At 39.0% G+C, this 15,892-nt stretch overlaps 1 protein-coding gene across 2 annotated transcripts in view; it reads right to left on the bottom strand.

The window, feature by feature from the left end:
- DNAJC1 (DnaJ heat shock protein family (Hsp40) member C1) overlaps window positions 1-15,892 on the bottom strand; it is a 100,730-nt gene that overhangs the window by 16,235 nt on the left and 68,603 nt on the right. The window lies entirely within an intron of this gene.

Genomic DNA, 15,892 nt, shown 5'->3' with positions numbered 1-15,892 from the left:
CGGTTTATTCCTTTTTAAGGAATGCTTTATGACATACCTCTCCTAATCAGCATTTCCGATAATGAACAGGCACATATCAAGCAGTTTGCATTACAGAGCCATCAGCACAGAACAACAGTCAGAGGTGAGTGACCCCAGGGACCATCTCCACAACTACAGCAAAGCTTCTCCCTGACACTAATCCTGCCTGTCATTCTCCCACTGTGCTCTAACCACGCTGACATCCGCCTGCCGCACTGCAAGCTTAACGGGGCCCTTCCTGACTTTTTACTGTCTCCCCCAATCAATGGTTCAAGCGTGCTCTTTTCACCATGTCCAAATGGCAGCTTCACTCATAATCAAAGTGCATTGCTCCTGTTAAAGGGCTTCCCGAAAGGCTCCACCATTTGCATTCATTTGCAAAGCAAACTACTTTTATTCACTTTGTTCTGCTATCAAGAGTGTTCCCTGAAGCAGATAAATTGGCATAAATACAACCTGCCACTTAAAAGACAGTAAATAATAGCCAATAGTAGCAAGGATTTCATCAATCGTCCTAGTTTGGATCCATGTAGTCCTTTATTCAGTGCTGAAAGCCTCGGACATTCATATTCGGAGCGTTTCTAACACAAGTATAAAATGAATTCTCTAGGATGGGATGCTTAAATAGCCGGGGTGTGTGAGAGATCTCACACATACATTACAAGCATTTCCATACAATCACACTCTGGCCTACAGAAGAGGTGACAAATACATAGAAAATATCTACATTAATACAATAAAAGTAATGAAGTCCAAACAAGTTAATATAATTCACATATTTATTCATTCTACTTTACTCCATGTATGTATTTTATACTGGAATATTGCTCAAGAGATTTGAGAAAGGAAGATTTGAGGCAATGTTCCTACAAAAGTTTTCAACACTGTACTTTAAATACTTCATTCTTCCCAGATCCTTGGTTAAAAGCCTTTGATTGAAAAATTAGTCCAAATCCATACCTCAAAATTAGCCTTAATATGCTACGTGCTGTAATTTTCTATTTGAATCGGTATTAAAACTTCGTAGGGGGGTTGGTTTGGGTTTTGTTGTTGGGGTTTTTTGTTTTGTTTCAAAGTAAATTCAGAGCTATTCTCTTACCATATCCAAAGCACATCTAAGCAATTACACATGGAAATCAAGATGAACTTTTCAGTGATGCACACATGCTGGAAAAGCTTTCTGTTGAGTTTTATTTTCAGACTTTTAGGGTAAGCTTTGATTTTTCCTGCATGCTCAGAACTTCCCAAAGTATCTGTAAATACTGCAGGACTCATAAGGTTATCTTCCTAAGTAACAGCCAAAACTCCAGCCAGTCTGTAGATCTATCTACATAGCTAATTCACAGCACAAGAATTCACTAGCTACGTTAAAACATCAACTTGTTAGTTTTATTTCAAGATACCTAATTTTAGGATGTGAAGATCTAAAATACGTGCAAATGTGGAAAACCTTTGCAAAAGCTTTCAGGAAATCCACTCTTCAAGGGCTAAAGCTGTAAAAGAGCTTTTGTGAATTTGCAGTTCCTCAGCAACAGTTAATTGTGTCTTTAGATGCAACGGCACCTACTGTGATCCAACTACTACAAGCAACTATGAGGGTGGTCATGGTGTGAATGTATTCTCCCTGTTCTAATCTGTAGCCAACTGTAACTGTGAGAGTCAAATGAATGCATAAACATACTGCTTTGTCACCTAAAACCATGTGTGTCCAATATTACTGAAACGCTGGGCCAAAATTCATCTCTACAGTAAAGCAATGGAAGACACCACATGGTGAGGGGACAGCTGTTGTTACTACACAACCATTCGGATTTTGCATCAAAAAAGCTCCATTCTGGGATTAACTCCTCATACTGAATGCAAAATTAAAAGTACAGAGTTATGGCTCTCCAGTCTTTAAAATGACAAGGAGCCACAAGTGCAGATATAAGAAATTCATGGCATTCCCATAAATAATAATCCTTTGCCATGGTTTATCAAACGGGGCTGGCAGCACTGAAGGATTAGCTCACCCAAACCACTAGGCACCTTCTATAGAAACAGCTACGTGCTTTATTGCTTAGCATCACCCTTAGACATGCATCTGCACTTAGCACTTCCACACTCTCCTTCAGCAAGACAGAGTCTGACACTATTGAGACTAAAAAAAAAAATCTCAGTTCTCCTTTCAATCAAATTAAAAGCAAACTTTCAGACACCAAAGCATTTTTTTTTCCAAGAAAACTGGCTGGCTGGCTTAGACCTGTTAACATAGTAAGTATAAAACTATAGACCCTTTTATTGATGAATCTGGGAAGTGGCAAGTATTTTCTACAGTTCACAGAGAAACTTTTTATATATAAAAGCTATACAGCTTACAAAGAAACTTTTACAGTCGTTTATATCAACTTGACGACGTGAGGTAATTGGGTTTTTTGGAGAGGAATTTTAAGCTCTAAACCATTTCTTGCTGCAGATTCAATTAAAATCACTGCTGTATGCAAGTTTGGATAATGTTTTCATTCTGGCTAGGACTTTGTGCTAGGCTTCATCTAATTTTGGTGATTCACTAATTTGAGCATGTCTGGGCCACAACCTTGCAAATAAACCACAAGGCAGCATCTATTTAAAAAAACCTGTGCAAGCATTTGTAGAACAAGGCTCCTAGTAAAATCCTGGAGGTCAGGAATCATTTAACCTACAAAGTGGTGTCATTTCTATCCTGTAATTCTAAAAGCAGAATGTAACAAGTTTTTCTGATTTAACTTCTTGCCCATAAAGCCTTCCTTTTTTTTACAATATTCTTCTACATTCTCACAACTTCTTGCTTCACCTGCAAGAAGGCTGAAGTCAGTTTCACCAGCTCTAACACACATCTGGCACTGCAGTCCAGCTGTTGCTGAATGCTAGGAATATGCTAAAGTTCTTAAGATCTGCTACAAGGTATTAATGATCTAAACTCATATGCAAAGCCACTGGTACACAGAGCCCTTTGCTCCTTGCAAAGTCCCAACTCAAATCCAAGTTCCACCAGCATGGTTTATGTTAAAGGAGCCAACAAAAACAAAGCCAGCATTGTTTCAGAGCAATGGGCAAGGTAGGCCAGGCAGCTCATCATTTGTGCTCAATGTGTGCAGCTGCAGAAACTTTACTACACTGTGATAACAAAAAATATCATGTTTATCATTCATCCTTTCCAGCCCCACTCTGCTCTGGAAAAAGCAGGGACCTTATGCAGGCACCAACAGTAAGAGGAATGCTAGCATATAGTTTTCTCATGCTTCCCCCAATGGTCTTCTCAGACTCCAATTCTTTTCAGTTCAAGGAATTTCTCTAGGCTGATATATTTTATCTGTTAAGTAACTCTCAATTAATCTTTTTCCTCAGTATTTTTTTCCATTCTTCCCAGTACTATCTAAACTTTCTGGATTTGCAAGACCAGTTTCTAAGTTGCACACATCTGCTAACCAAAAAACATCTAATTTTGCCTGGTTTGATCCTGCCTCCTGCTAGCTTTGATGGCACAGAGCCCTTTACTTGGAATGACCCAGCAAATAGTCTATGCCAACTGACTTTCACATCACTTCCTATGAAGGGATGTTTTTTGTCCAAAGTTTTTAGCTAGCAAGAGATAATTTGTGGGGGAGAAAGAGTGCTAACCTGCTCAGCTAATTCCTCAGGTAAAAGCCATTTTATGCATAACACAGCCCACAAAGCCTTTTTCTAACCCACCTACCAAACAGCCTCTTTGAAATGAGGCACCAAAGTGCATGCAGCAGCCATCACAAGTTTACACAGTGGAATAAGGACTCTCCTGCTTTGCTCTCTATTCCTTTCTCAATTTCTAACATTTACATTGTTTTTTGGAATGGGCCTGAACTGATGTTTTCCATGAAGCCAGCACTGATAACTTCTAAGGTCCAACTCCTCAAGGATCATGACTTGCTCTGTGCTCATCTTCTTGTGCATGGTTAGGACAGCCATCCACTATATCAACATTTGCATCACTCTGTACTTACATGCTAGGGAATTTTTTCTGCCAATTTATTGCCCAAGCAGTCAAGCTCATGGGACGATTTTGCAGTTCTCAGCTTTGCTATTCCAAATACTGCTATCATTGATAAGCTCATTCAACTCAAGGCTCAGCTTTTAACATTATTTTGTTTGCTGCACTATATGAATACACTGAGCAGTGTAACTGCTAGCAGAAACTCAGCTAACACTGCTAACTTTGCTCTATGCAGAGGTATTTATTTCTGCCCTCCATTTCCCATCTTTTAACTAATTACTTATCTAGGAAAACATCCTTCCTCTTACCCCAGGAATGCCTATAGGCTTTGTTAAAGTGTTCTGGGAAAGTCAGGAAGACTTTTCAGATCACCTTCTGCCTGCACATTTGGTAATCCTTCTATGAAGCCCAGAGGATTTAAGTCAGGATTTCCCTTTACAGAAGCATTATCCAGGACTAAGCACAGGTCTCATTTGCCTGGTGTTCACCAATTCTATTCCTTTTTCCTGAATAGATGTCAGATGTACAGGCCTGTCAAGGTTCCTGAATTCCACTGACAACAAATAAACAGAATGACACATTTCCTGTTTCAATCCTGAGGCATCCAAGAAAATAACCAGTTAATTGAATTATTAAATCTTTTTTTTTCCCTTTGAACTCTTGGCTACATATCCTCTGGTCTCAGTAAGTTAAATAATATAAACAATATATTACACAGCTCCAAAGGACCATTTAGAGATTCACTTTAGAATTTTTCAAAGCAGCTGCATGTAAATATGAAGATAAACCAAGTTATCTTGAGCTATATCATAAGCTTGTCAAGATAATAACCTAACCAAAATAACTTGTGTTCATCCTAATCCTCACACAGGGAAGCCTGTAGCATTAAAATATTAAACAATACACATAATGTAAAGAGATAACAACTCTGAGAGAAGAGTGAGAACCTAAGAAAAGCAGCATGAAGTTTCATCTGCCTCAGTATCAGGTCTTCTGCTATGTGCACCAGCAAATGTTTCAGGATGGAGATACTTTCTCTCACAGATCTAACTCTCTGACCAGATTAGGGATTTTCTAAGCACAGAGCTCAACCAGTGTCTGTTACCAAGCCAATGATGATTATTGTCTGCTCTCCTCATTCCATCGTTGCTCAACATTGTAAGTGACACACATTTAGTCTTCTCATCACATCTCCTGCCTTGTCATCTCTTTGGTCAATACACTTCTCTGCTGTTTTACAGCTCCACACATAATACAGGAGGGAGAAAATAAAAGCAAAACAGAACACTACCAGTAACCAGCATGGCTGCTTTCATTCCTGAACACACACTTGGAGACAATGTTGCTGCAGAAGGAGAGTCCACAGGATGAGACAGGAGTCCTCAGGGCAGATTTTTCTAGACCTTGCCTATTTCACAGATGCTCCGATTAGCACTGCCTTGAATAATTCTATACTGCATCATCCTTTACAACTCATAGAATCAGAATGGCTTGAGTTGGAAGGGACCTCAAAGATCATCTAGTTCCAATACCCTGGACATGGGGAAAGGGCAGTTCTTATTAGATTGCTCATCCCATCTGCCTTTGAACAATTCTGGGATTGAAGCCTCTACAGCTTCTCTGGGCAACCTCTTGCAGTGCTTCATCACCATGATGGAGAACTTCTTCCTAATGCCTTATCTAAATCCAGCTTCTTCTGGTTTGAAGTCATCACCCTTCATCCTGTCACTCCATGACTGTCAAAAGTCCCTCCTCAGCTCCCCCATGGCTCCCCTTCAGGTACTAGAAGGCTGCTCTCAGGTCTTCCTGGAGCCTTCTCTTCTCTAGGCTGAACAACCCCACCTTTCTCAGCCTACCTTCACAGAAGAGGTGGTCCAGCTCTCCGAGCATCTTTGTGGCATCCCTAGACCTGCTCTAACAGTTCTACATCCTTCTTGTTTTGGGGGCTGCAATGCTGGACACGGCACTCCAGGTGGACTCTCACCAGAATGGAGCAGAGGGAGAAAATCAACCTGCTGGCCACTAGATCATGACTACCACACTACAGACCACTTCAGTACTGACCACATTTTTGTGGGTACACAGGAAACTCCTCCAGGAACATTTTGTAATCATGTATCTACTTCTTGTTCTTTAAGCACTGAAGATCATCCCTTTGATTTTACCTTTGTCTCTCTAAGAAGTCTTGCAGACAGAACTGGTCAAGAGCATTACAAAATCCAAGCAGACTGTAAAGCTCTAATAAGAAACCATAACCTTCTCTTTAAATTCACAGTGGCATTACACTATTATTTTTAAATTGGCCCATGTAATAGTATCACTTGCTTCATAATTCCAAAAAAATGACCCACTATGGGCTTCATGCTAACCAGTCTGCTGCGCACAGAAGCCCCAGTGAAGCTCAGAAATAGGTGTCCTATTTCCATCTCTCATTTCGGGGCTCATTTAAGTAATTGCTACATTATTAATAGCAGTATTAAGTGGATTTAATACTATGAGTTCTTTTCAGGTCAACTCACGGTGGAGACAAATGTTCCAAGCAGTTTTTTTGTTTATCAACTTCAGATGAGTGTTTCAGTTTTAAAGCACTCCCTCCCCACTTGCCTTCAACACATGATGTCAGACTCTAGATACTTTAAACTCCACTGCAGTGGGTGTATCTGCAGTTCTTCTATTGGCTACCACAGTGATTATTCACAAGTCTGAAAGCATCTTTTAAAACCTTCAAGCAGTCTGTTAACCCATCTGAAGTGCTCATTAACAGATTATTTTTATGCATTACAAAAATTTACAATCTAAGATTCCTTTGAGACTTTAAGCAGATTACAAACCAAAATGCAAGCATCCCCATGTTTTGTGGAAAGCAAAGCCAGTTGCCATCTACTCAGAAACATCAACTACAATCTTTATTTACATGTCACAGCTAACATAAGTAAAAAATTGATTATTACTGAGCTTTCTCATTCCTAAGCTGTGCTTCTCTATGCACCTATAGATATGTCTACTGCTTAACCTCAACAGGAAGCCTGAGTGAACAATAAATTGTCCCACCATCATCTTCAGCAGCATCACAGGGTGCTGCCAGGTTACAACTAGACTACTCCTTAACACTGAAAAAACTGTGTTCTGGCAAACACACAAGAAGCAAGGGTGTGTGTATGAAAAGTAAATTTAAATAAGAAATATAAATAAGACCCAGCTAGGTGAGAACTTTTTTTTGGTAGTTATTACTAATATTTAGGAAGTTGCAGATACTTAAAAAACAGAGGCAATCAGACATCTGGTAGAAGAAGTGGCAAATAGTGACAAAAATGGAGCACTGGATGAGCTATTTACTCTCATGATGATTGTTACCAGATTCATGCCAGCATCTCTTTCATTTCCAACCACTGATCCTTCTTTGTCTTCTCCCAAGACTGAGCAGCCAAATTGAACAGCAAGGATTTTCTCCTATGAAGGCATCTGCTAACTTAAGGTGCCCCTCCAAGTATCAGTAACTACCATTTCCAACCCTTGAATAATTTCTACAGATATTCTTTGTGTCTGTTTTCCACAATTTTTCACATATACTCTCCAAATAAGACCCAAACAAGTCTTAAGAAGAAGAGGCTGAGGGAGCTGGGGCTGTTTAGTCTGGAGAAAAGGAGGCTGTGGGGAGACCTCACTGCTCTCTACAATTCCCTCAAAGGAGGTTGGAGCCATGTGGGGGTTGGTCTCTTCTCCCTAGTAACAAGTCATAAGATGAGAGAAAACAGGCTCAGGTTGCCCCAGGGGAGGTTTAGGTTAGAGAAGAGAAGAAATTTCTTTCCTGAAAAGGTTCAGAACTAGTGGAACAGGTTGCCCACAGAGGTGGTTGTATCTCCATCCCTAGAGGGGTTCAAGGCCAGGCTGGACAGAGCCTTAAGCAACCTGATTCAGTGGAAGGGAGGTCGCTGCCAAAGGCAGAGCAGGGCTGAAACTAGATGATCTTTAAGGTCCTTTCCAACCCTTTGGGGACAAATTCTTTGGAGATCTCCCCTCAAAACTACAGGAGTATAAGATTACTAGAATCTATGACTGCACTAATACCGGATTTGAAGTAAAACTCACAATTACAATAATCTGCAAATCTACCTCCACAAGAAATTTGCTTCATGCAACAAAAAAATGAGTTCAATTTACTACACTAATAGTTTAAGTAAAACTCAGAGGTTACTCCCTCACTGATTTCTAAAATAATTATTTTTTTCCTGTGGTATAAAAGATGAGTGAAACATATAAACCCAACACACCTCACAGGGGGGACATAAGCACTCAGGTATTAATTTACCTTAAGTTTAGGCTGGATGTCTTGGGGGGACTTGAGGGAGTAAGAGAAAATTCTGATATGGATCTTTGTACAGAGCAAACTCCCTCTAGTATCAATATAAAAATAGGTTAACTTTTTTTTTTAATGCCTCAAACACCATTTTCCTCCTAAAAAAAAAGGAGCTAAAGCTAAAGAGTAATAAAGTCTATAAACAATATACACCTGAAGAAGGTTGAAAGCTAATTGCAGAGCATCACAGCACAGGTTCTCCCAGGCTTTAACTCTAGACTATTAGCAAACTTTCTTTAATCTATAGCCTTTAACATGCCCCAAAGTTTCAAATATCCACCTCTATCACCATAAAGCCATCTGAATATTCTTCCTCTGAAGTAGATTTTGTTCAAAAACACAAAAAGTTAACCCAAATTACACTTTTTTTTATGGCTTTTGAAATGGAACTGTTCTGTCATATTTACATAAAACCTATCTATGTCTTTCTCTGTTTGTTATTACAGCAAGCCATGGAGGGGAAAAAACAAAGGTTTTTTTCTTGCTGCATTCTCAAAATCAAATCTACTTTTCTATCAGGCAAGCTGGAGGAAAAAGGTCACAATTAAATGGTTCATAAATGTAACACTAAAATTAGTATTTAAGTCAATGTAATTGAACAGAAATTAAAATGTAGTTTTTAATTGCATGTTACAACTTCAATGGCAGCACTTAGCAGAAAGTGTTAACTCATTTATTGTTTTAATTGCTAGCTGCTTCATGGCAATTGTTTTAACATAGAAAAAAGTGAGAAGCCCTTCAGTAGATTTGATTGTAGGACACTCAGGCATGCAGATCAAATAAACTATAGGTTGAATAAGTAATGAGGTTTGGCCTGTGATACATTATTGTGGAGACAAAATCCCAGAGAAAGGGAATACATGGGGTTTAATTCCTTCTCGAAGCACCCACTGCACTTGGATTTTTAAATGCAGTTGGAAAAGTATTTCCATTTGATAAGGAACTTAATAAATTCTTCAGGAAAAATAATTTTGTTATTTTCATAAACTTCATTAAGTAAGTTTTAAGTCCCTAAGAATGCAACTGGCAACTTTTTTCCCCCTAATTACTTGATACATTAAAAATCTGTGGCCATGCTGTTAAATTCACTAGATAAGATGAGCCCAAAGGCATGCAGACACATTAATGTGTGTGATTAGTCTTTATTAGTAAGGAGTGTTTTTCCTTGCAAGGTTATTATTTGTCTCATGAAACACTAAGCAGGCTTAGCAAGCCTCAAATATTTAACAGCACTGGGCTGTATGCTCTGCTTTAATCCACCGTGGTGTAACATGGCCTGTTATGGGTGTTTTGAAAACATTAACATGTGGTATTAATTGCAATCAATGCTCTAAATCATCCCCAGCCTCCCAGACTGCGTCACAATGAACAAGATATTACTGCACAGCTAACCCTGCTGACTGCCTGCTCTGCAGTGCTGTCCTCGTTCTGTCTCTCCAGTCCTTTGTCCAGTTTTCCTGTCCTGCTTCCTAGCACATTAGCATACAGAGACCTTAGTTCAACGGCTTCTGGGTTTGTCACTTTAACACTGGCCTGTTGCTGGCAATCTCTTTCTCCTGCTTTCATTCAGCTTAAACAGCTTATCCAAAATCAGAGGGGGTTGTCCCCTACCTTCCTCAATCTAGTTTTGACTGTCTCCATCAGAAGCATTTCAATACCACAGTTAATGTCTGAGTAACATTCTTCCTTCCACATCAAATGCAACTAAACTCTTTCAACGGCAGTGCCACCTTACTCTGCTAGTAATCACTTATTGCTTCAAACACTGGAACTAACTGATCTTTCAGGTCCTTTCCAAACCAAACCATTCCATGACTTTATATTCAACCAGCACTGGTATATAGTTAAACGGCCCCCCCCACCAAACACACACACACACTAGAAGTTACTCACTTAGTACCTAGATTCTCTATTGACATTAATTTCTTTCCAGAGCTCTTGGAATTCATATTTTCAATGTGAATTACAACTATCACCTAGAAAATTACAACAACTGAAGTATTATCTGTCTACATTTAGCCAGTAGCATTTGCTCTATCACTCCTCTCCAGATGAGAAGGAAGGATCAGGAAAAGACAATCCACAGGTTGAAATGAAAATTAAACAGACTAATACCAAAGCACATAAAAAGTATGCAAAGTTATACTCAGCTCATTGAAGGTGCAGCAGTCTCAGCATCCAGAAAGGCAATTCTCAAAAGCAGAAGGAAAAGGAGCAGTCTCCAGACGAGCCCGAGCAGGAATAGGAACCCGAGCAGAAGTGTCCCCTCTCTTCAGCACACTTCTCCCCTCACAGTGAGAGTGTGATGCTAATGGGACACACCTGTAGTCAACTCAGCTCAGCTGTGGCTAACTCAGAGACACTGATGGCCTGCAGTCCACGGCATTCTCTCCCAGCAAGGTTGTTGTGTCCGTGTGTGTATTTAAACCAAATAATGAATCCAGGTGAACTGTTTAACTCGTGATTAAAAAGAAAACACCAGTAGGAGAACTTTAGGGGCCATCAACATTCTGACCACCCAAATGGGGCTGTGTGAAAACTCTCATGCTATGTAACACATCAAATTTGCTACTTTTATAAGTAAATACATGCTCTAAATGCATGCATGCACATCTTGTGAAAGTCCAAAGGCTGCAGCAAACCCCAGAATTTCCTTTCACAGAAGAGTACCCAGCTGGAAACGATGGGAGAACCTCCCCTCCTCCTTCACAATTTACATCCCAAGGACAGTCACTGTATTTAAGAAATTCTGCCTGAACAGAGGTTCCAGAGTTGCATTTAAAAAACTGTGTGTCTGTCCAGAGATGACAACTTTGCACCACTGACTTCAGCTCTTGGGTAGTTTTCAACTGACAGTCTTAAAACACTGAGGACTACAAATGGAAAGCACACATGCAAAACCAGTCAGACTGAATTATGGCAGCAAGTCACATCAATCACTTCTTCTGAGATATAGATTCAGTTGAAAAACTACTGAAAGCTAAAATTTGACACCACAGCATCTATAGCATGGTGTTGAAATCTGTAGGTTATTATTCTTGTCTGTACAAGACAAGAACCTATGCTACTATATTTAATTAGACAGGAAGTTTAAAAACTCAATCACCATCAGGAAACATCAAGGAAATGTCAACTGTATGGCCTTAATCCAACACATATGCAGGGCTGATTGGGGTTTTAACTAGTGTATAAGAGTTTATATAACATATTGTTACTATCTTTAGGAAATGTCCTTAGGGAAATATGTATTTGGCTGTTTGTTTCCTTTGCAAGCCAGACTGAATTTTGGTTGTGCTGTGAAACATACTGTTTCCAAAAAACTTTTTCCCTAGCTGTCACATCAAATCATTTCTCTAGAACATTTAGATGCTTTTTAATATTCTCCTCAAAGGCTCACAGCATAACTCTCCTGTTTGGACAGATTACAACAGCTCTCCACCCAAACTATTCCTAGCCAGACTGAGCATGGTACATTTGAAAGCAGAATATTACTGAAGTGTTTGTATTCTATAAATACACCTTTACTTTCTATTGATCCAAGAATAAATGAAGAAATAAATGCTTTATTCACCCATCTAAACTAGCTAAGGCAGGAAAGGAAAGACAGACTTCCCATTCTTACATAGCAGCTGCCCAGTTAGTTTTTATTCACAATCTTTATATATTCCTGACCTATTTTAGGCACAACTCCATAATTCTTGCTCAACTCTTACAACTTCTGGCATTTATCCCAAATCACAATGACTTCTTCCTAACAATCTACAGGCAGAATAACTGATTTTCATCGCTTTGTATTTACAAATACAACTCTTTTTTGGTGTGTATCTGCCATAAAACTGAAAAAACCCAACAACTTGAGATGCTAGTTGAAGAATACATCATCATACTCTTTATAACTGTTCTCTTCCTTAAGAGAAGCTGAGGATTACACTCACCAAATTTATTTAATATTGCAGACAAAATTAGATTTCTGAATGTAATGACTTGATATTCACAGCACAAAAGCAGAGAGGTCTTATTCTAGATTTATGGATGTGGCTCATCCTCTCCAAGAGAAACTCCATTAGAAAAAAAAAAGTTTTAAAAATCACATTTATTCTCTCCTTAAAACTATTCAAGCCCACAGTAAAGTTCACAGTGGCTTAAAAAAGATAGAAGAATGAAAACGAGCTTATTATGTGCATTTAAGTAAATACAATAGATTTATGACCTTTTGAATTGTTTCTAAACAAAATAATACATGGCTAGAAATATGGTAAATACATTAATTGGCTAAAATTCCACTGCCCAGGTTCAACAGCCACATAAAGAAACAAAAGGAAACCAACAAAGCCTTTGGCTGTTAAGTATGATACTTGAAAAACTCAAGTTTTTCTGCTTTTCTTTTGTTCCTTAAAGACTTTGTGGCTAGTACAGAGGAAGAGAAAGAGAAATAGAACCACTACCATGCAGATGTGGGATAAAAAAAGTGACACAGACGTTTTAGAACAACCAAAGTGCCCATGTGCTTCTTGGTAAATCAAGTCCTGTTCACTGCTACCTCACAAACACAGGACAAAACAATCACTGCAGACACCTGATTGGAAGAGCCCTCAAAGCTCATCCAGTTCAACCCTAGACCCAGCACTGAAAGGTCAGCATTAAACCACGTTCCTAAGCACTAGGTCCACACACTGCTTCAACACCTCCGAGGATGGGGACTCCAGCACTGCCCTGGGCAGACTGTTCCAATGTTTTAGAAGCATCTCTCTAATACCCAGTACCTTCTCCACACTGTTCCAATTGTTAGCATCACTATTTTATCAAGATCATTCTGCTGCACAAAAGAAACCTGCATCCACTCTTCTGTACATGTTCACCTCATGCAGGAGCCTAAGGATATTACATAAGTAGATTCAAACACCTGTTTTTTAAAGTGTGTGTAGCTTTTTCATTAACACTAAGAACTCTTAAGCATGATAACTGCAGGAGTTACCTCTAGTATATGAACTGTAGAGTTATTTCAAAATGCAACTCCCAATATCCTACTCAGGGTGAGTCTAAAATGTTAGCAATAACACAAAGCATAATAAACCTCAGAAAAGCCTGGAATTTTCTGATTTCACCCTCTCAGTACCACTCCAATGCAGATTTTGGGGTGGTGTTTTTTTTATTAACAGAGTATCTTTTCAGTGACACTACAATGCTGAAGAGTTTTGTAATGGCATTCCGAGATATTTCACCTCAGGGTTACTAAATTCAATATGGCCCAGATCAATAGTGACTCAAAGTCATCACCATTTGATGAGAGTGTGGAGCTTAGGTTAAAATGTATTATGAGCTTAGATTAGCTCCTAGTGAATAGCTTCATAACTGACACTAACAGGTATGGCTGCTGGCAGTCTCAATATAGAGCCTTCAATTCAATGGGCACACAGCGATTTGCTTTCTCCACCTACAGCAAGCCTAGGGTGAGACACACCGGCAGGACACCATGAGGAACCTCAGACTGCTAGCAGCTTACTTGTACCTACCCCAGGAATAAGAGAGATTGGGCATACAGACATATTTTTCAGATATCCTGCTTGTTTCACTGCTTGGAAAATGATTACAAAACTAGATGACCCCAGGCAGCAGTCTAAAACAAAATACTCCTCTTACTCAAAGACTAATTTATTAGTATGGCTGGTTTACACAGCACCTTAATCCTGCTACTACACAAACTGCTTGCTTCAGGAATTAACATTTTTTAAAAGCCTAGAAACTGTACTCAGGTAATCTGTCATATGATGTCTGATTAGAACAAGCACCATGTTATTTGCTACTAAAGAAAAAGCATACTCAGATTTCATGGCAGCACAGCTGTGGGATGATTCAAGGCAGAAGAGAGCAGGTGGCAATTACAAAATGTGCAAGATTACAAAATGACTAAAATGTAATTGTCAAAAGTATACTTTTTAAACTAACCAAATAATAACAACAATAATTTATCATTGCTGTGGCATTTTGCCTTTTAATGTTATAAAGCAGAGAGACCTCCTTTGTACATTTCAAGTTAAGTTCCAGAGCCAGCTTTCAAATAAACCCTTCAGGATTAAAAAGCTAACTCAGTTATCAATATTCTACTTATGAAACACAGTGCTTTGATGGCCCAGGCTGGGAAAAATAAAGACACAAACTGCATTTTAACCAGAGAAAAGCTCAGTATAAGATAATCACCGCCTTCAACAACTGGAAAACAATGGCAACTACTCTGTTTCCAGCACCTACCAATGAACTCTGTAAAAACAATGCTTAGGTATACTTTTGCTTCATGGTACTTTTAATAATCCTAATTTAAGGATAAAAGTAAAGCGTAGCAAATGCAGGAGAGACATTATCTAAGCCTCTCAAGTTCTGTGCACAAAAATAGTTTTTACTATTCCTGCTTTAGCAAAATCAATCCAGGTGCTCTTGCAATATCAAAAACGCCCAAATGCCAAGCAATGCCATAGGATAACATGAAAAACTAAAATAATGAGAAACATGATTTTCTATCCATACATCTGGTCCACCTGGAAGGGATCAGACACTCTCTTTCTCTGCCTTTATCTCCCCTTTACAGAGCAAGCAAATATCAAAAGGTCATAAGTATCCACCCCTCATTGAGGCAGAACTTGGAACTCTATCTTCAGAGATGAGTGAGTCAAATAATGATATGGAATGAGGAGGAGATTCCAGTGGGAGAAGATGAAGAATCTGTAAACCAAAAGGAATTATAATCCTGGTCCCACTGAAGATAGTGATAAATCTCCCATTTATTTCTCAAGGGCCAGGATTTTCATGCAACAACAACATTATTCACACAAACAATGAACTCGCATGAAAACAACGTGTGTTACAAATCATGTAAAATCAAACCAGAACAAAGGACATGAGATAAATCCTACTGGGAGAGAAATTACTTGGCCATGATTCATCAACAGAATCATTCCAGAAATACATACATATTCTTGGCATGAATATTTGCAGATAAGACAGAACGAGATCAGGTGGAACAAAACATATCTTCTAACAAGCTGCTCTTTCTCCTTCCAACTCTACCTGATAGGTTGTTGAACAGGAAAATAAAAGGCTAGATGGCTACAGAGAAATGCAACAGAGGTTTAACACTATATGCAGGCCACAAAATACTGCGACCTAGAAGGAAGGCCATGGTAACACTCTCTCTAAACTTTCCTTGATTCCTAACTGCCATGCATAGAATATTTTATCCAGTGAATTTCTGGTGACAGATAAAGAAAAAAAAATCAGAAGCTCAAGCTAAGCAAATTAAGCTCTTTATCTCCTCCTAGCAACCTAGAAGATCTAATCTGAGAGTACAAACACTCAGTGACAAAACAAAAACAAATTGAGACAAAGTTTTCCAGTACTTGCTTTGAAAAGCTTTCTTATCAGCATGAGAATGAGCTTTTCGTAATTCTTCTGCACTTTGTAGTTAGATGCAGTTGGCATGAGTATGTTAAACAATGCATATGCGGTTTAATGCCGGGTAAGGATGATTTCCT

The sequence above is a fragment of the Pogoniulus pusillus genome, chromosome 23 (genome assembly GCF_015220805.1).
Source record: "Pogoniulus pusillus isolate bPogPus1 chromosome 23, bPogPus1.pri, whole genome shotgun sequence".
NCBI classification, from domain to species: domain Eukaryota; kingdom Metazoa; phylum Chordata; class Aves; order Piciformes; family Lybiidae; genus Pogoniulus; species Pogoniulus pusillus.
Note: the sequence above shows the minus strand (reverse complement) of the source record. Positions and strands in the feature narration are given on the sequence as shown.